Raw genomic sequence first — 23,047 nt, 5'->3', positions numbered from 1 at the left:
ATTAGATGTATACAGGTTGTCCTTCACGACTTGTATCACAATGAAATTACAAAGAAATGCTAATTCACCTGCTGGCAGGCAGCATACTCACAAGCACCATCTATTCCTCAGTCATAAGGGAATTAAGTATAACATTCTTCAATACACAGTAAAACATGTTCTTTCAACCTCTTTTTCAGTCAAGCGAGTAGAGCTCTCAATCTGGCAGTGACCTAACCTCCCTTTGAAGTTCTCTTTAAGGAGAAATAATTAACTTTTCCTTTATGTAGTGAATACAGTATAAAATCAGACTGCTGTCTCCTATGGTTTTCCTAGATGATCTTATTTGCATTTGTCATGACTGTAACTATAATAATTTACTGACTTTTAGAATAGATTTAGATGGTTTTGAATTGCGTTTCAGGTCAGGGAGCTTTGCTAAGTTCTCACTCATGAAGAAAAAATACAAATATACTCATTTATCTGGGAAAAAATGCCCTCTTTGAGGGAGTGTTTCTCCTGCAGTGCTTGAGAATAGGAGAAATTGAATGAAAGAGATGATGTCACATTGCTGTGAATAGGGAAATATTTCATTACAGCAAATTTTACACTGTAAGAACTGGATGACTTTCCAGTCATCCAGAAATAAGATATCCTTTAGAATGTAACTATTGCAGAACACCATTTATTTATCTTTTTATTGACCATTTGTTTAGCCCTTCTTTAAGTTAATGTATATGTATATCTGATATGTAAACTGTCTTTGATATATACTTTCAAGTAGAGCTTTCCCATGCTTTAAGAGAGCATTAAAGATCTGCCTTTCACAAATGTTTCTAATCTCTCAGTTTTTGTTTTAATAAGGTGGAAGGAAACATACTTCAATCAACCAGGAAACTCTTAGAAAATTCACAGGACACCATGACTGGACAGGGCATAAACAAGACTTTTGAGGTGGAGTTGCCTATATTTTCTTCTCATGTGATGTCCTCTTCTTTGGTATCCTCAAAGAAGGTAAAAATCTTTCATGGCAAAAAAAAATTAAAAAAAACCTTTTAATACTTCATCTACTATGTTTTTGTACTTCTGCTAGGTTTGATTATATTTCCGCATCTGGCTTATTGTAAACTCTGGCTGCTGTTCTCTATGAAGTCTGTAGCTGCTGAGCAGTCTGCTCATCTATATAGTTTCTCTCCTTACCTTTGGAGAGAAGTTCCTTTGGTCAGTGGTAAGTGTGTCAATATCTTTGTCTTACAGATCCTTTAAAACTTTCTTTCCATGCATAGGCTCAGTTTTAATCCTGAAGAGAGGTGTCTTTCTCCTCTTCCAGAAGGTCTCAGATAGCCCAGACATTAGTGTTTCAGGTTTATAACACAGAAAGAAAGAGTGCTTAAAGTATAAGATGATTTAAAATATGTTTAAAAATATCACCTGTCACAGATATAAGCATGAACCCTCTCTGCATCCAGCCAAAAGGGCAACTTTCAAGTGGTTTTTAGTCTATTGTTTCAGAGTGTTTTTCTAGTTCAAAAAGCAAATTCCTACCAGCTAACTTAGTTTATCAAAAAGCAAATGGGAATGTGTCTGTATGTGTGTTCCCTGAAGTGAGGTGCAAAGATTGGTGTCAAAAACTAAAATAGGTTTCAGAAATTACAGCTATTATTTGGGAAGAATAGCTTGAGCATGCAGATTTTCTTCTTAAGAACTCTATGAAATTAGCACAATATAGCACAATTCCGAATAATTGCACAAACATTGCAACCCATCAGGTATATTCCCATCTGCTCCTCCTTATTTCAGCTTGCCTTCAAAAAAGCATGACAAAAATGCCCTAGTGAACTTCATATAAAATCCGAGAACTTCTCAACTGTGAGAGTGAATGACCTTTTTGTCATTACTTCAAAGTAAATAGCTTGTTCTGAAGCAGCTTTTTCTAGCAGAAGCATCTTTTATACAGGACATATTTCTCCATTAGATTTAAAGAAATTAATGCTGGCTCTGCTATAGATTATTTTTAAAGGAAATTATTTTAAAACACTTTGTTAAATGATTTTCTCATGAGATAATAGAGATTTGAAGATTTTACTTGAAGACGTTTAAACCCAAACAATTGTATGATGTATACATATATATATGTGATATATAATCTTACAGTTTTTCTTATATTTTTATTTATATATTTGGCTATTTATATATGTGATCTTATATTTTCTTATTTATCTATATGATTATATATAAAAATATTCTTATATATGATCTTATATTTTCATTTAAGCCAATACACAAGTACAGGATGAAATTTTACTGAAAAAGGACAGTTTTAAAATGTATATTGACTCATTACTTAGGGGTAGATATATATATTTGCATTCAGAAACCTTGTTTTTGGAGTCTCTTTAACCTTAGCCATCTGTTATGCAAAGGTATTCAAAACAAAATTTTTTGTAAACACATCACCTATTACAGGTATTTTAGAGTACGAAAAATGTTATCTTGAATAAATGCTATTAGGTCTCTGAGAGAAACCTCAGAAGTATTTGAGTCAGTTAAACATGAATAATTATAGATGTCAGCTGATTTACAGCCCAACCAACTCCTCACATTTATCAGGCTTGTATGTGTTATCTACATCACCCAGGAAAGTATTGCAGGCACATCTGTGTCAGCCCAGCTCCCAGGGCCAACCTGGATCTCCCTGTCTACATTGATATGGACAAGAGGACTTTAGCACTTTTTCTTGGACTGACATTTGATCTAGCATTAGATTGATAAGAGAGAAAGAAAGATAATGGTCAAGTTAAAGCCATATTTCTTTAAGCCAGAAGTCACAGGTTTTGGGGCTTTAGAATTTGTCTCTTGGCTCCTTGTTTTCAGCAAGAAAAATAAAATGTCTGAAAGGCAAGGTTTTGAACTTTACTATAAGAAATTCTGTTTCTGGATTTGTGATTTGACACACACCTAGTTTCAAAGGAGTTATATACAGTCGTTTCAGAGAATCCTTTTCCCCATTGACTTCATCAGAGGTAAAACTGTGCCTAGGGAAACAAATAAGGAAGTCCTTTAAAAATCAAACACATGTCTTTCTAAGATGTTAAGCTTGAAAAACACCACAGAAAAAACTCAGAGACTCAAAATATGAAGGCAAAGGTACTTACTGAAGCCAGTAAAACAAAATAGTTCAAAATGAGTTCGTTTTAAAGAAAATGTTTAAAAGCAGGAATCTTTCAAATAGGTAGATTCAAAGTATGTTTAGTATTCATTCAAATGCTTTCTTTTACTCTAAGAAGTGTATTTTCAATCTGTCCACAGCATTCCAGTTGAGAAACATTCTGAAAATCATTGGTAAACTCTAAACCTTTAATTAGGAAACAGGCAACACTGACTTCTAAAAAAGGGGTTTCCACTGTAAAAATGAGAACTGAGGAAGGTGTTAACCTGTTTAAAATAGTGTAGCCTATAGTCTCAGCAAAAGGGTAAGGTTATCCACTTATATATGACTGTCTGACATAGTACAGAAATCATTGAATTACTAAGATGTAGTCTTAATCTTCTGAATACGTTCTTAGCACCTCTGTGAAGCATTACACTATGGACTGTGTTATTCTAGAGGATGACTCAGGGCCCACTAACAATCAATAAATACTTTAAGTCAGGCAGCATTTCTGGTGTAAAAAGACAAGCTGGCAGCTGCATAGGTAGGTATATTAAGAATGCTTTTTATAGTTGGTATAATATTTTTAACTGTGTAGAAGCAAAAATTGAGGTATGCTTGTTTCTCGAGCGCATAGAGAAAAAGAAGTCCAGAGACAAAACAATAGGAATAGTCTCATCAGTGCCATGAGCCAAGGTAATTTTGTGCTTGCTGCTGGTCACTCCTCATACAGTAAAATAACATTATTGCTGTCCTATACATACTTGAGGTATCTAAGGAATACAAAACTTATTGATTTAAAAAAATAGAAAACCTGGGAATAATAGAAGTACTTTTTCATTTAGTTTCTGTAGCAGTAAACTTCTCATTTTTAAGAAATACATTAAGGTTTTCTTCCCAAAAAAATTAATGAAGTGTAGTCCTAGTTAGAACTTTGGAGCTATGGGATGCTGCTTTACGAATATCACAGACCAGTAGTGATTTGTTCTAACTTTTAAAATGGATATTTTGAAAAACACAGAATTCAAAAGCCAAAATAAAACCCAATTTGGTTAACATAACTTTAATAAAAGAATTAAAAATTAATTAGTTGTGAAACATTTGATGTATTTGTTCAGGGGATTAATAGCCAAAGTCAATGGGAACTTCTTCATAATTTTGGTTACTTGCTCCACTGAACATCAAAATAAGATTTCTAATATTTGGGGTTGTTTTTCCTTTCAATTGGTCATTATAAAACATGGGGAAATTCAAACTGTCTTGATTGGAAGTCAGGGTCAAAAGTAATAACTTTGCTAAAACGAAGAAGCAAGCAGCTGCTCATTTTTTTATTACAAGCCAACATGGAAGAAGCAGAATGATGTAATTATCACAGACATGGCTCTGGAGGAAAATACATAAAAATTAGTTCCTTTCTCTTTTATATCCTGTTATGTTGCCCTATTGGAGAAACATGTTAGTGTAAGATTCTGACCGGCCAAAGAAATTCCTTTCATGATACCCTCCTTCACTATAGCCACACCCTTACAGTGGAATTTAGAATTCCTTATTAACAAAATGTATATTGGCAGTATAATGTTGAATATATAGTACTGTTTACAGCAAACCCTTCAACTTAATAGAAGCCATGTTTGATTTTCTCAAATCTACATAAGTTCACTAAACTTTGTGGCCCAAATGAAGACAAAATTATAGGTGCGTTATGCAGAATATTGCCATGCACCTGGAAAATTTTCGTCACAAGATTTTCTTGTAATTCTTTCAACATTTCAGTGATGTAAATGAATCTCACTGCATGCAGAACTGAGATTCATCCTAGAAGGTGTAGCTCAACTGAAAATTCTGAAAGCAGAGAGAACTAAACCACAAGATTATGAACTCCTGAGAACCTTTGAAACTCGGAAAGATTTCATAAATGAATATATTTTATCCTGGCAGCATTTGCCCTTAGTTAAACAAATTCTTGAAGGAAGACTTTCAGCAAGGCTTAGGGACAATATTTTCCATAGGAAGTCTCTTTTTGAAGCCTTTTAAAACTGCTGCAACATTGGCCTAAATTTTTTAGGTTTACTGAATATATTTTAACTCAAATTACATGCATGAAATTATATTTAAGAAATATTACTTTGAAAATGACACATCTAACTTAGAATAGAAATTACACTTTTTTCTAGTTGTTACTGAGGCCTACCAAATACCTGCCTAATATTTCATTTTATCAATACCAAAAGAATTGTACTGCTTACAGGCCCAACCCCTAGTATTTTACCAAATTAGTTCAGCTTCTGTTCCAATTATGTCCTTGGTATCAGAGATAAATGATAAATAAGGGTCTGTAGGAGAAGCATAATAGAATCCATCATTAATAAATGACACTGATTTATATAGATGTCAAAGAAGCCATTCTTGGATTAACAGATGTGGGAACATCAGGACTATCAGCAGGAACAGATTGTTTTGGGCTGCAAATGAGAAAATAATTCACAGATAATTATTTAATTGATGTCCTCTGTCTCTATAGTTACATTCCAAAGACTTTCTTGCCATTGCTCTTTTTTTCAAAAGGGAAGGGTTAGAATGACAGGCAGTGAGGCTTTTGAGGACTCAAACAGCAGCAGTAGATGGAAAGCGACATGGGTACATTCTGACCATTTAAAACCTGTGTTTTCCTAGGTCACACATATTTTGCTTGATTCATTCTTGGAAGTGCATTTATTTTCCTGCTGCAGAGTTGCAGTTTTGTCACATTAAGGGACAGATTGCCTTTTGAAAGGGTTCAAGGTCTCAAGTGGAGTACTCTTTCGTGTAACAGACTATTTCTGTGTGTGATCCAAATGCTTGCTTCCTGTCACAATATGCAATAATAACAGAACAAAACCAAAAATATTCCTGAAAAATGGCCATGAAGATACAGGCAGGAAAAAAACAGGGCAAGCTGATATTGAACTTTTAGTTTACTTGGCACTTTTGACTGCCTCCATTTCCCCTCTTAGAGGATTGAACTCTCCTCCAGCAGCACAGGCTTCTTGTAGGTGATGAGGGAGTTGTGGTCAATCACAAATACTGCAATAGAAAGGGGAAGAGAGGTACATAGAATGAAAGCGATTACTCCTTCTCTGAGGATAGAATAGCAAAATAGATACAGTAATTTCAATACAAAGGAGAGGAATGATAAAATTAATTTGCTCATTATACCTATGTATTCAGAGAGAATACCAATATTTAGGAGGACTACACTGTGTAGCCCTACACTGTGTACACTGTGTTTTACAAAGGAAGTTAATAAAATACTATATATCTTAATTTAAATTACAACCTGATATGATCTTGGTATCTTTTGGTGATTTGGAATAGTTCACAAACACAACATTTGCAAGTAAAGCCAGACCTAGAAAAATCATTATCTACTAAGGCATTAAAAATTAATTAAGATCTACATCCTTCAAAAACTCCTGTCATACAGCTTTGTCAAAAGAGACAATATGCAGATAAATATGACAGCATTTTTCTGATCATGTTTGAAGTTTGAGATGTTCATAAGTATTCAGGAATAAATGCAATAAGCTCTCATATGTGTGTATATATATATATATATGTATATATATATGAAGTTTAAAGTCAAAGTGTATCAGCAATTAAAACTTGTGCTTCTTTTGAATTAAATTAGTCAGAATTTAAACTCTGATATCCTATCAACATAAGAATCAGATTGGAATAAAATAATGTTTTAGTTCTGCTAAGGTTTTTTTGTTAAATGGCAAATGAAATCTTCCCAAATTTATATTTCAATGTCAAAAAATAATTTTTCCATTAAATACTATCAGGTGAAAATTTCTAAACATTTCCTGTAGAAAGCTATTTTCAAAAAATTCTATAAAAATTAATAGCATAATTGCATAATTCTATAAATTATGCTACTTTACATAATACCAATATGCTTCAAAATTGGATGATAAATGTGGGCCAATTGAATAACTTTGTAAAGACACTGTAATAAAAAAATTAATAATTTGAGGTGATTTACTAGAGATATATTCTTGGAATATAAATTTTGTACATAAAATTATATTTAGAGTTATCTAAAATGCTTCTATGACAATTATATACTTGGGGGAGCTTTACACCCATAAAATTTCTCTTCTCCTTTTATTCCAACTTCGAAGAAGAAAAATGTATATTGTTAGAGATAAAAGTTTATATTAGAAACCTCCTTGAAAAGATTAGGTTCTGTAAATTTGAATTCCAGAACAGCAAGTGGTGAATTTAAGTTACAATGAACCTAAGTTCATAGTTAGCAGATAAAATGCAAATAATGATAAAACCAAGCTCTTCTATCACAAAACATATGTCACTGTTTGTTAAGAGTGGAACACAATAACACAAAAAATGTCAACCACATGCAATGTTGACCACTCCCACTCAAGTCTCCTTTTCAGGTTTATTATTGAAATAATAAAAAACATAAGTATTTGGGCAATGGTTTCATAAATGTCTACAGGCAACAATTTAAATTAATGATCTCAGACAGTCACAGGAGGAGCGTCATACAATTATTTATGAAACCTATGCCTCGTGCCAGATTCTTGCTTGTTCAGAGATAAGCAAGACAAACACAAGGACCACATCAGTGTTTCAGGCAGCTTTTCGTACAGCTCATATTTTGATGCTGTTGTGATCTGACCAATAAACAAATTGTATTTTTATCTGCCTTAATAACAAAGTAAGGACTTCATGTAATCATGCATGACAGCAGCACCACAGGCCAGTTTAAGGAGGTACAGGCTCACAAGGTCTCTAGTGGAAGTTCACAGTATCCAGTGGAGATTCAGCTATGTGGTCAGACCACGTTCCTCAAGGCTTCACTCCACAGAGGCTGGAAATCTTGGTACCACATGCCTTGACCTGGCCCTACTGCCTGGCTGCTCATGCAGGAAAAGCAGCAGCTCCTTGTTTTGTATCTAATTCTGCAGGTGACAGAGTCATGAATTATTTGCTCATGACATACTTAGGGACAGAGTTAGGTTTTATTCTGTGTTTATAAGAAACTCAGAAAATTCCTAGGCTCTATTCTAACTTACAGGTCCCATTTTAATGCAAATTAAATGAAGAGAAACAAATAGAAATAATTATTTTGGCTTTCCCAGGTGCCAGACCATGCTAAAATAGTTTAGTAGATATGACCATATTCCAGTTAAAATACAGAGTTTAGCCTTGCCTTGCAGTGCCAAGTGAGTGTCTTCACACAGAAACATGACTTCTCTGCTCACATTGAAAAGTAAGCACATATTCCTGACTCAATATGGGGTTGTGTGGTTTAAGCTGGGTTTGAGCTCAAGGCAGTATGTCTTTCTGAGAAGAAAGGCATGCTATGGCAATCTGTGTGAGTATAGTCACATCATTAGAAAATGGTATGGACTTAGCGGAGATGAGTAACATATATGGAGGACCGGGATTTTTAGGAGAATATAACTCGGCTCTGCTCTCCTTTCCTTTTGAAATTTACAAAGAAAGACTCTCTGCATTTGTGACAGCAAAGTGTTCATTTAACCATAAGAAAAAAATTGGACAGAAGGCAAACTATACCATGCATGTCTCCTCCAACCTTTATTTTTTCATGTCTTCAGAGGGAATTAAGAGATTCTAAGCATTGATACCTTAACTACTAGCCTTTTTCTTGGCTCAGTGTTTCTACACCTCACATCAGAAAGATCAAGAAATATCACTGTAACCTGCTGGACACATTCTAGGTATCTGTGCCCCACCTGCCTGAAAAATTTGGAGATTAGATGTGTATCAGGTCAGAAGTCACTTATTCACTGTTTTGAATACTGCTTGTTTGGTCTGAGTGCAGATATCAAGAATGGAAGGTGAACCCTAAACCCTAGTGCCCTGGGTTAAACATACCAGAGTTTGCTTGTGCTGACTTGAAGAGAAGTCTACCAAGGATTTTAAATTCTCTATGCCTAGCAAACAGTAAAATTGCCCCTTAGACAAGACACTAAGTTGTTTTTGGAATTTTAGCCTTAAAACAGATTTCCTGGAGAAAGATTTCCTCTTTGAATTAGTTATCCCTTCCTTTACAGAAAAAAACAACAAAACACCAACAAAATAACAAAACCCAAGTAAGAAAACAAACAAACAATGCCTAAACAAAACCAAAACAAAACAGGAAGGGTAAAAAAAAAGAAAAAAGAAAAAAAAAAAAGAAAGAAATATTAAGAACTCGCTGTGTTATTTTAGAAGTTGTTGTGGCTTAAAATTCATAGGCGGCCATAGCCCAGACTGTCAGTTGCCCACTCTCTGTGGGGAATCAGAAACTAAAGCCCAGCACCGTAAAGCTACCATGACCTAAAAAGAACTCTATCCTAGATAAAACTGATGCAGGAGTATAAAATGAAAAAGTATTTATTTCTCCATGAAGGTAAACTGATTTTTAACACGGTCTAATTCTTGATCTTGGAACTGAAACTCTTGCTTGACTTGCTCTTTCTGCTGTATGGATATACATACCCTTCTCTGCCCTTGCACTTATCTGCTCCTGGGAACAAGAAAAAAAGCATGACTACTACATATAAAGTAATATTATTAAGAAAAAAAAGACATGCAAGTAATAAAAAATGTTAACTGAGATGTTTGCACATCAATTTTGTCTCTGTTTCAGAGACCTTATTTTATTTTTAATGATTCTTGTTATATTCCATACTGAAGCAAATATATTAAAAACAAGATGCAGAAAATCTGAAACTCATCAAAAAATTAAGAGTATCTTGATCTTAATTATACCATTTGAATACAGCACATGTGTATATATCTATATACATATACACTGAAATAACGATCTATATCATATTGCTTACCGAGATGCTAAGCATATTTACTGCAGTAAATAAGTGCTCATAAGTGAAACAACATTAAGACAATCATAAAGCATGTAGGAGACTAGAATTTGGACAGCAATAATAGTTTGTTCCTTTTCTTAGTTTCCACTAAATAGCCCACGCAGTATTCTTTAGATGTTTCTTCTCAGAAAAATAATAAGTTATCAGAAGCTTTTACAAATTTAATGAATGCTTCAGTGATCATTATTAGGACACATTTTGGAAAATCAAAAATAATAACTTCAAATTAAATTAACATCCCTAAACTTTTTTTGTTGTTAAACGCTTACTATCTTAGTGATTTAATTTGATTTAAACAGTAAGATATGAAGATTATTTTTCCTACTGTAACACAGGTAACACTATGGTTTAAAAGGAAAAGGTTATATTCTTCAAAATTTAAACATTATTATTTTACATTTCATCTAACTAGAGACATTATATTTCTGAGGTCATTAATATCTGGAAAATACCTCAATTTAAACAGATATAGGACTTGCCCATTGCTTTGCTGCTTTGTTTCTTGGGTTTTTTTTTTTTTTTTTTTTTTTTTTTTTTTTTTTTTTTTTTTTTTTTGTTTTGTTTTGTTTTGTTTTGTTTTGTAATTCTGTTGTTTATTCAACATAATGTAAGCATCTCTGCTGAAGTCTGTGATTTTTATTTAGACACTGTCTTTTATTCTGCCTTGCTCTTAGTAGAACTAGAAAGCAAAATAGTGCTGCCACTACACGCTACCCAAAATGTGATAGAGCTTCTTTGCTTGATGCATTTATCTCCACTAGAGTAGGTCCCTGACTTAGGAACGGGAAAACAGAACTTTAATGAATCCGCACTTGTAGAGAAGGAAACAGAAAACCCAAAACTTCTTGGTTATGGCCAGAGATGTTCATTTTTTCTTTTAATACTCTTTGAACACCAACTAAATATTTAGCACTTTGAGCACCATCTTAATATTTAGCACTTATCTTTTATGTTGGAATTTAAAAAATAAGAAAAAATGAAAATAAATATAAATAAAATTAAGTGCTGAATAAACTGCATTTTTACTGTTCCATCTGACCTGTGTTGTCTTTCACATTGTCCTTCTTGGAGGAAGAGAACAGTCCCAAATTAAGAGAGGTTAGATGAGGAAATGTAAGTAGTTTTTCAATGGCATAAACCCTTCAACTCAGATTCATAAACTCTTTCTGAAAACATAAACACAGCAGAGCTAGATGGAGGCAACTAAACCGCTGAAGAAGTTAACTGTGGGGAGAAGACAGCTTTAATAAACAGTTCTGTGAATCGTGACAGTGGAAAATATCAAACAAGTGGGTACACCTTCTTGTTTTGTGCATGTAGCCAGGGCATACACAATAATATACTCTCTCTCACACCTAGCTTGTGTTCCCTTTTTCTGCAGTGATGTGTGGCATATTTATAACATTTCCCTGCTTCCTGTGAAAGCTGCAAGCCGAGTGCCTACAAATCCCACCAGTGGCTGCAAATTTCAGCCTGAATTCTTTTTTCAGGAGTCTGAAGTTGTATTACATTTTGAGGTATACATTTGACACATGTAAACTCAAAGGATATCAGACTTTATTTCTCATGACAGCAAGAGTAATTGCTATGATATGCAATAAGACTGATAGAGAAGTTTAGATTTGCTTTCTTACTTCACTTTATAGAACAATTTTTCCTGAAGATCGATCTTTTGATGGATGTAGAGGAAAAAATGGACAATTTTTTTCTGGGATAAACACATATAGAGGGATCTTATCTCAGTTAGACTGGTGTAAATCTGCCCAAAATGCAATGAAGTCAGACCATTTACCTTGGGATTAGAATGTAACCTTTTATGTGAGAAGAAAAATAGCTCAAGGCTGCTTAGAAAGTTATCTTTGTTCCCATCTTTGAATAGCTTTCATGAAATTTACATCTCCCATATACTGAAAATATCTGTGCTAAAGAAATATGCATACTTTCCTAAAGTACTCAATAACACACTCATTTAACTTTTTAAGCAAATCTACAATAGAGAAAAATGAAAGGCAGAAAATTTTTCACTATTGATGAGGCTTTTTTTAAACTCTAGCCATCTGTATCATAGGTACTGCTGGTTCATTTTTTGTGGGGGATTAATAAGGAGGAGTTATATAGAAAGAAAAGCAAATCACAAAATACAGTCAAAACACATGTGGATTTATGTCCATTCCCCACACAGTACTGGAGGTGTTTCCACTATCAGTAAAACATGGGTCAATACTGAGGAGAGCAATGTCCTTAGCTGGACAACCATGATTGCAAGAGTTATAAATACCCAGTTGACCCTGAACTGGTGTGGTGGGATCTCCTGTTCCATCTGCATCCATAAAAATTGATGGGGCCTGATAAGATTTGTCAGAGAATCCTCAGAGAACTGGCTGATGTCATCACACGATGATTTTTGAGTGGACTTGGGGACCCAGAGAGGTCCCAGCTGACTAGAAGCTGGTAAACATTTTCCTCATTTCTAAGCGTGGGAAAAAGGAGGATCCTGGAAACGGCAGACTTGTCAGTGCCTGGTAAAACCATGGAAAAGATTACCTGGGAGTTATTGAAAATCCTCTGGAAGACAACACACTCTTTGGTCAGAGCCAGCATGGCTTCATGAGGGGAAAGCCCTGCTTATCAAACTTGATTTCCTTCTATGACAGGATAACCAGCCTAACTGACCAAATTGATGTCATCCTTCTGAACTTCACCAAAGCTTTTGACACTGTGTTTCACAGTATCCTTCTGGACGAAATGTCCAGGACACTGCTAGATTTGGGTGAGCAACTGGCTCAGGTCAGGCACGAAGGGTTACAGTGAATGGAGTGACATTAGATTGGTGATCTGTCAATGATGGGGTTCCACAGGGCTCCATCCTCGGCCATCTGCTCTTCAACATTGCCATTAACCACTCAGAGGAACACTAAGTTTGCTGACTATACTCAGCTGGTAGGAGCTGTTGACACTCTCAGGGTGGGGAGGCCCTGCAGAGATAACAAATTAGAGGGTTGGGCAATCGCCAATTATATGAAGCTCCATAAGAGAAAATGCCAAATTCTGCACTTGGGATGGGGCAATCCTGGATGTGCATATAGACTGTGGAGTGAGAGACTGGAGAGCAGCTCCACGGAAAGTTTCCTGAGGAAAAACCATACGAGGAGCAGCTGAGATCACTTGGTCTGTTCAGCCTGGAGATCTCACTGCAGTTACAACTTCCTTGTGAGGGGAAGAGGAGTGGCAGACACTGATCTCTACACTCTTGTGACCAGTGACAGGACTCAAGGAAATGGTCTGAAGCTGAGTCAACGAGGTTTAGGCTGGGTATCTGAAGCACTGGGTCTGGCTCCCCAGGGAAGGGGTCACAACACCAAGTCTGACAAAGTTCAATAAACTATTGACATCTCAGGCACATGGTGCAATTCTTGGGTATGTTCTGTGAAGGGACAGGAGTCAGACTTGGTGATCTTCATGGGTTCCTTCCAACTCAGCATATTCTATGATTCTATGATTTTTCTTTTCACTCCCTTCGTTCTGTCCACAGGCAACAAGCAACTGTTCAGAAGATTTATTATACAGAAAAGAAAGAATAAGGTCTGTGATTCCTGGTTTGGTGTTTGTTTTGGTTTGGGTTGATTTTTTTTTTTTTTTTTGGTTGTTGTTGTTTTGTTTTGTTTTCCTCTGTTTGTTTTTGTTTTCATTTTTTGTTTGTTTTTTTTAGGGTTTTTGGGGTTTTTTTTTTTTTTTTTTTTTTTTTTTTTTTTTTTTTTTTTTTTTGGTTGGTATGTTGGGGTTTTTTTGTGTAAATGGTTGTTGTTTAAATCTCAAGATGAAAAATTAGTTCTGTTGACACAAAGATAATTGTGAGATGCTGACATCATTTCTTAGAATATGATTCAAAATGTAATACACTGTTTTATTTAATCCTTCCCCTGGAAATCAGAAAAGTTTATAAAATAAATTAAGTTATTTATAAAATTTAAAATAACAAAAAAACCTATGCCCCACTCATAATAATTTTTAACCACTCTTATTGTCAACATAGACAATCTTCAAACAGTCATGTATAATAAAAATTGCATTTCATGAAATTAATGCAACAGTTCCATATGAGAAATGGAACATTACACAATTAAGATAGAGGAAAAGTTAATATACCTGGAAGATCTCTTTTTTTTCCTTTCCTTTCCTTTAATTTTTTAGTAGGACTTATACTAAAAAGAAAGGATTTTCACATGCCATAATGATGACAAAGCTCAAATCAAATAAGTTAGACTCATGAAATCTCACAAACCCACTTATCTGCTAGGTTCTGCCCTGAGAAATAATAAAAATATTGACTTCATGTAATCAGGCAGTGCTGTTATCAGTAATTATGCTCATTAGAGTGTTGAGAAGGTTTTGGAATGAAAGATTAGTTGTGAACGAACGCCTAAAGAAGGTGTAATATGCATAAGCATACAAAATTATCCTATCTCAGCTTTAAGGTAATGTCCTGGGTTGTAGGGTAGGATGTAGACAAAGTATTTATTCTATCACCATCTTCATGAACTGTTGGAGCCAGGTGGGGCAGTGTTCTTCCCAGGCCCCCCCTCCTTTGGGCTACCTTCTCTTAATGGTCCATCAACGCCTTGCCCATGACTCACAGGTAACTCCCTCCAGGAGTTATCTCTGTTTAATGGGCCATCAAGGACCCACTTCATGACTCATCATCCCATTGTGAGATGCTCCGCCCAGGGGGAGGAGCCAAGCATTCTCACCTGGATATAATCTGGGATTTGGGACAATACAAGCAGCCCTTACCAACTGGATTTGCAGAGGACCAGAGGTACCAGACCTTTCTACAGGATCACTGCTTCAGGAAGACCACCTCATCTGGACTGCTTCCACCATCCTGCTCAGGTTATATTCTGACTCTGTCAGTGGTCTTTTGTATTATTTTATTTTATTTTATTTTATTTTATTTTATTTCTTCTTAATAAATTGTATTTCTGACTTGAAGCCTCTCACTCGTTTTGCTTTCAAACCATGACAGGTAATCAGAGTTGAAGGAAAATAAACTATACCCTTCTCATGTAATTTCCACTAAATGAACTTATGTGCGTCAAAGCTTTCTCTTTTCCTTTTCATGCAGAAGATCTACAAAGATGATTTGGATATTTCTTTTTTAACTATCACTTACGTCCCAGCTCCATTCTCTGGCAGGGACAAACATCTTTGTTGAGCATAGGTAAAATAAAAGCAGATGCCTACAAAGAGAGAATAGATCTATTCTTATGTATTCACAACTAAACTGATTTCAAGGGGTAGGACCATTCAATCTCTGATTGTTTTGGCTTCTTAGAAAGTCTGTTAAGGGAAGGACAAACAAGAAGGCGAAGAAGAATGGTGTGTCTTCTCAGTAAATCTAGAAAATCCCATTGGAATGGTATGTGAGTTTCAAGGAGTGACTTTTCTGTCAAGTTTGTAATGAAATAAATCTCTGGAAAGGTCTTTTAATGGCTGAAACTTTACTTCCTTTGCCTGATTAGAGAATACCCAGCTTCCAAAATTGCATATGGCTCCATAAGAGACCATCCTGTTTAGATCCACTGTCAACTCCTTCAAATCAACAGCTATGACTCATCTCATTTGCTATTTGGAATGAATGTTTCAACAAGAAACCTGACTGGAATTTTGTATGGTTCAATGAAAGATTATTTTCCTTATTTCTACCTCTTAATTTTGTTAACTGTTTCATTGCTTTGAAATGAGTGAAAATGGTGGAAATACTGGTTGGCAATAGTGGTACAGTATTGAATCTAAGATGTTAACATTCAATATCTAGAGGACAACTTTATGAATTTGAATAAATCACAGATATCTCTGTGGAAGAAGGACATGGAGAGGTAGGGGAAGGATGATAGCTTAATTTCTTTCTCAACTGATATAATCTATTTTCAAAAAATCTGAGTTATTCCTCTAATCCGCACATTACCTTCAATTAAAAATACTTATAGTTTTATAAGTTAAAATGGATCTATTTTTCCTATTGTTAATTAAATGTGCAATTTTATTAAATTTTATGTTCATATTAAATGATCAATAATTCCACACATTTGAAATCACAATAAATATTTCTGAATCATTGTTTTACAATCACTACAGCAGACGTAAGCTGTCTGCTCTGGCTATGCTTCCTGATGACAGTAATAACCTTAACTGGTTTTATGTTTTTTTCACTATATGGCAAATACTAAAATCTCAGAGAGGATGAGTGGTTCGCTGTTTGCCTCAATGAAAACTAGGTAGTTTAGAATTGCATGACAATCTCAGAAATTTACAAGTGGTAGAAATTAGCAGGAAGAGTCTCTCCAGATACACAATAATAGGTTTACTTGAATAAAGTAATTTCTTTAGATGGTGCAATTATTGCTATAGCAAGGTATGTTAGTTCCATCAGAGAAATCTGAAATCTACTAAAAAATTGCAGTGGTTGGAAGTGACCTCCAAAGATGTCTTAACAAGCAGATCAAGCGAAGATCCACTCTTACTTCTCTATAAAGAGAAGGTTTTAATACGACACTACATGATATTATACAGATTACAGGCCAAATGTAAGACGGCACACATCAATAAAGTGGAAAAAATTACCTATTTGCCAAGGTCCTACACATGGTCTGTGGCAACACTATTTACAATACTTGCAAATCTTGTTTCTTTCCAACTTACCAGACTTGATCTACAGTATATAGGAAAGAAAAAGCTGATGATGAAAATTAGAACTTCCTCAATACTCACTTTCTGTATTTAGTTATAATAACCCAATATTAAAGGCTATTTTTTAAATATCTGAATCCTTGTAGGAAATTCTACAGCCTAATAAGGTGAATTCCTTTTAAACTGAAGTTCTGTTATCACACTGCAGATCTGGGATTTGAAATGACAGCACCATTATTGTTATCACTGTTCTTTATCTGCTGAAGGACATTTGAGATAAAGCAGCACAAAACTGCTGTGACAAATTTCAAAGCCATGATTAACTCACCTAACTTCGGACGTGGTTTAAAAAAAAAAAAGAAAAAAAAAAGTGTTCTGCTATTCCTGTTGGTGAGTTTTCCCAAAGCTTAATATTTTTAAGACTTCTCAGGAAATAAATTTCCCCAACTTTTTCCCTAACTATTCCTACAGTAATATTTTACTGTAAGTAGTCCTTGTTGTCCCTTTTTACTTACTCTTTTCTTTTGAAACACAGACAAAACAAAAATACTTCCTATAGCATGACGAGTTTTTCTCCATCCTCTGAACTAACTCACTCTAGTTCAGTATTATTTTTGTTAGCTAGTCACATGCTACTACTTGATTCCAGTTTATTTGAATAACTCTTTTTTCTTCTGACTTGTTTCTCAATCTGTCCTTGCTTCCTTGGCAGGGTTTCTACCATGAACTATCCTGGCCTTTCAAGTCTTCAGCCACTGTCATTCTTTCACTTATGTTCACATACATTTGTATGAACAGATTGAATTCATAGCTAACATAGCTAGCATTCATAGCTACATATCATAGTTTACTTAAAATTATGGCTTATTCTTTCTTATCATCAAATTCCTAACTCCAAATCAATTCCAAATAAAAATCCAACAGTGTTCAAACAAACAAAAAAATATAACTGAAGAAGGTGTCACCGTTTTCAGCTTTGTAAAGAAAATAAGGTCTTAAGTGTGGACTTAAAAACTGGTCTTTGTAAGCAACAGTCTTGGTCTAGGAAGGACCTGGTATCTAGGAAGGACTAAAAAAAAACAGCACAAGCAATCTTTTTTTAATCTGTGCCACAGAGTTCTATCCATAATCTTAAATTCCCTTTAAAATAATCTAATTTAATCTGAAAAAAAAAAAAATTCAAAATGTTAATTAAAATAAAAAATAAGGATTTTCTTTTACTTTCACGGTCTTTGTTTCCCGTGAACATTAGTACAAAAAAGGATTTGCTGTCCAAAACCGTTCCAAGAAAGGCCACATAATTCAATGCTTATTCAAGTAAGTTGGTGCTGTTGCTTAAAACTAGTAACTCCAAAGATGACATAAAATCTGTTTGCTGTCTCTGCTACAGTAACACTGCAAGAGGAAAAATAATGCCCTCTGATTTGTAAAAGAAGCAAATGTCTGTGACAATTACATGTATAACAGCGAGAGTTCGTGTACTTTTATGAACAGTGTGAAAAATGAGTACTGGTGTTTTATTCAATAGTTCACATTACACAAGGGAGACAGTATCATAAATGAGTGCTGTTTTCTGCCCTTCTCTGTGCTGCTTAGTTCCCCTTGAGCCTTCTCTCTGAAGCAATCCCCTATGTCTGACTTGAAATATTGTCCACATCCAATCTTGTGTGAACTTGTTTCGACATACCTCTTAGATGCTGCTGTTTTTAAGGCAAAGAGTTGCACTTGGCAAAAATGTAAAAATTAGTGTTTCTGAGTAAATTGAAGCATATGTGGAAAGGAAAATACATCAACCAAAATTCACTCTTGAAATAAAAGTCTTTATGAGGACTACGTGGATCAAGATTTGTTTTATTCTATTCCGGAACTTCCAGAAAACTGAACTCCAATTTTGCAGTTGTAATGTTGAAACACATGGTTGTTTTGTGTGAAGAATCCAGATCCTGAACTTCTCACACTGGAAACATTCAAAGCAAATTCTGGGCTTCAAACTTGTATATTAGGCCTAAATTCTAAGGAAAAGTACTCACCAAAAATAAGAAATCTACAAGAAAAACAGAGGAAGCCAAAGGGAAATAAAAGCATTGCATTAGAACCTGAATTCTGCCTCCACATGTAGTAAATTATATTTCATATTGTATCTGTTTTTTCCAAAAGTATTATGGAGATGACCACGGTTGGCTACATTCTTCTTTGGAGAAGATCTGAATTAGAACATTAGATCTCCTTAGTACTCTTAAGATAGGAGAAAGTGTCCTTTGAGCTCTTAAAAACAGCAACTACTTAGTAATGAGAGGGTTTGTCATATTGATATATGCATTATGTTTTTTAAGAATGAAACTGTGATTTTGGAATGATAAAGTACACTCAAATTTCATTTACAGTAAATTTTATTTTGTTGTGATATACACAGTATCTCCCATCTGTGCTGCCCTTTGACCACATGACTATATAATAAAAAAAATAAACCTGTGTCACTTGCAATTAGCATCTTCCTGTCACTGAAAATGATTTATATTTTTTTTGGTTTTCAGTCTCAAAATCTTGGCATGTGGATAAATTTGTTTTCCATACTTTTTTAGGACTGCCAAAGTAGAGAAATTCCTGTTTTGTGAGACCTTCCTGATATGAATGTGAATATGCATATGGTGCTTACTTTTCACTTCAAATAGAATTTGATCTTTGTTCTCATTTCATTATTTTAACAGCTAAATTAATATACACATGCAAAAAACTTTGATCTATTCGAAATAACCTACAAAATCATACCCCAACTGGATAAAAAGAAATTGCGCTGGTCTTTGCCTAAAACATTATAATTTTGTAGTTTGATAATTTTTTTTTTTTTTTTCTGCTATGCAACATTGTAGGAAGTAATTCTCAGAAATTACACATGTAGTTGTGGTCTTATTTTGAGATGAACCTGCATCTTTCAAATATCAAACTGTTCAGATCCTCATTATTTGTTTCAATCTTAGAATGGCTCTCTCCTATTGTTTACATTCAACCTATTTTAAAAATATATATATGAAACGTAGCAATTGGGACTATCTGATACAATATTTTTATCCTGTGTTCTGCAGTTGATAGAATCACAGTAAATCAACAAGACTGGCACCCGATCATCGAGGTCTCTAGTCCAATCCCAGCATTCAAAAGGGGTCCCCTTAGGCAGATTGCTGCAAGAGGCATCTAGTCAGGAATTGAATTTCCCCAAAGATGGAGAATCCAGAGTTTCCTCAGTTAATTATTTTGTTTTCTTAAATATATTCTTGGAGCTGTTCTTAAAAGATAACCACTATTATATTCAAATTACATTCTACATATGGGTATAGAATTAAAATCTGATCATGTTAAGGAATACTAAATGATAAAAATAACTGAGATTACAATCCATATTTTAATACTTTTTCCTAGGATTAATAAATACTCAACTTGGGAATCCAAGCAGAAGTGCTTCACGTTTTCTGTATAGAAGTGCTAACAGCACAGTATTTTAATTCATGGCACAAAGAAAAATCACATCACATTCATGTTTCTTTTGCATACCTGATGTGAATGATGTGGGCAAAGTCATGGTATTATCTGGCACTTAAATTCTGTTGGGAAGTTTTGCAAGAACAGCTGTATTTGCAAATCCCAACAAAACGTGTCAGCTACTCCTGGCAGTGAAAAGAGGTCTTAGTATGTTGTTGAAAATAAAAGTTGCTTTTCAAAGCAAGGAATTATCCTTGTCCAAACAGCTCAGTGTGTTTATTCTGGTTTACACACAGCCATTTCTCTAGTGTTTTTACCAGTTTTTCACGACTCTATTTGTGTCCACAGTAACTGCTGGATTTGTGGTACAATAAATTGCCCAACACTGGATATTCAATCAATAGCTAAGAATATGATGTTCTGAAGGTGAAATACAGAACTTAAATTATCAGTAAGCTTTTTATAAAAGTCGAATATGCTAGATATGATTGGTTTTAATTAGCTAGTTTGGGACTTTTTTGTTTTTGCTTTTGGGTTGACATTATATCAAGCAGTTGGCAAGCGAGACAAAAGAGACTTTCTGACAGACCAGAAAGTAAAGAGAAAAAGTTGTGATTCAAAGTAAATTATTGATCTTATATATGATTCAGAAAATGATAACAGAGCAAGTTTTTTTTCTATATGAAGGCTTCTGAATGTTAACTGGTAGGTAGTAATGATAAATACATTAGAAATTTACTTAGTAATAGGAGGATTGTCATTATTAATGTGACCATTACAGTACAGAACATAAGTGGTTATGTATGCAGGGAATAACATGAACTATAAAGCCTTTGGCAGATATTGGCAAATAATTACTATGTTAAGCTCTCACATGATGCTAAAATTTCACTTTCTACTATGTTACAATATAGGAGCTGTCTATCCACAGATATTCTGTGAGATTTCTAAAAAAATTCACTCTCAAGAATGACATTAATTTTGTGTTAAGTTTTACCTGTTAAAACAAACTTTTAGATAAGTAAATAAAGAAAAACCCACCACCAAATTGGAAGAGTGAATATTACTGGTTCACTTTGAATTACCTGAGCTGGGTTGTAACTCATTGCTAACTCCCACTATGAGGATTTATACCGGACTTTGCTTTTCAGCTGTGCCCAGCATCTATTCTCAGCTGAAATTGGGTTGCTATTACAGAACATGGTTTCATATTGTGGAGATTATTTAAAATCCAGTTCACTGATATCTATGGAGTTGTTCAGGCTATTTACAAATAACTGTGACTTGCTTCCAGAAACACAGAATATACAGAAATTACTCTCCACTCTTTTTCTGTTGTTTCTAACAATTTAAGTGGACCAAGGATTAAAGTAGCACGTGTAGCACTGAAATGGCAAAAATTATGTTAATAAAATGCTAGTTATATAACAAGGTTCTGATAACTTATTTTCAGTGTTTGATTCTAGAGAGTACAATATAATTAGAATGCAAGACCATTTGTCTTTGAACTCTTTACTAACTCTTGTTTTGGGCTAGCAGATGCATTGCTGAAGCTTGTGAATATGCAAGGAGAAAGTCCGGCCTTTCATAGAGGGTATAGGTACCTCACATGCTACAAAGAAAGAAAGAGAAGGCCCAAGCTTCACACCCAGATACCAGAATCCTGTTTGTCTTTGAACAAATCACTTGCCTCAGCAGAGCTGTAGCAGAAGACCTCTTGCCTTGCCTTGCACAAAGACCACTTGCTGCATTCAGGTGGTTTTGTCCTTGTTTCATTTTGGGTTGAAGTCTGTGATTAAGCATTCACTATAGACACAGACCATTCCACTTGCTAGGGATACTTCTGTATACTGAAACCAACATCTGCATTTTCATTTGTTTCTTTGCGAAGGTCCTTACCATCCAGGCAGGAGACCATTGTGCACTAGGCAGCTTTAAGATGCATAAAGCAAGTAAAGGTGCTGGGTCTTTCACTCACTGAGTGATGCAAACCACTGCAATGCAACAGGCAACTTTAGTCAGAAAGCTTCACTGCTGAAGAAATTTCCCTGCCATGCATACAGGCTGCAGGTTTTTCCTGAAGTCTGATTGACACATAGTTATACACTGCTGCCTTAGTCATTTTTTATATGCGGCTGTGTCTGTTTCTTAGGAAAAATATACAAAGGAGTAGATGAGTAAAGAGAATAGAAAGTTCAAGCTTTGACGATCTTAAGAAAAAAAGGAGCAATTTATTCTGCATTAAAAAATGTATGTTAGAAAGGAGAAAACAAATACAATCAACATCTATCTCTCAGAGGTCCTTGCAGAAGGTTCTTTAAGAGAAAAATACCAATGCCATATGCTGCAAGGCTGCATTATCTGTCTTTTTTCCAAGTCCAGGTGAAGGACTCCCTTTCTGTGTAGTTACCACCTCAGAGACATCATCCAACATAACCAATTATAGTAAGAATCTGGAAATTTTTGTGACTTTCCTGTCTGTGTGTGAAGTACTTTCTCTTATTCCATGTATAATAATGTATTAACGTCAAGAGTATAATAACAAAACCTTCACAAGCTGTGTTGAAGGTTAGATGAAGTGCATTCATAAAGAGCACTTTAAAGGCGTAAAGCGATGATAAATCTTGAAAGCAACTTTTAAAAAGCACAGCATTACAAAACCATGTCTCATGATATTTTAGATTTTCAGAAATTTAATGCAAATTAATGGCTGGTATTTAAGAGATTTTTGGGAGCTACAGCTCCTTTCCCTTCTCTTTGCAAGTAATATTTCCTTAAGAATAAACCATAAAATATTTTCAATGTCACCAAATATTCCTTATGAAACATTTCTTTTTAAATACTTGACAGCCAG

The sequence above is a fragment of the Zosterops lateralis genome, assembly GCF_965231275.1.
Source record: "Zosterops lateralis genome assembly, chromosome: Z".
NCBI classification, from domain to species: Eukaryota; Metazoa; Chordata; class Aves; order Passeriformes; family Zosteropidae; genus Zosterops; species Zosterops lateralis.
This window is presented reverse-complemented; position numbering follows the sequence as displayed.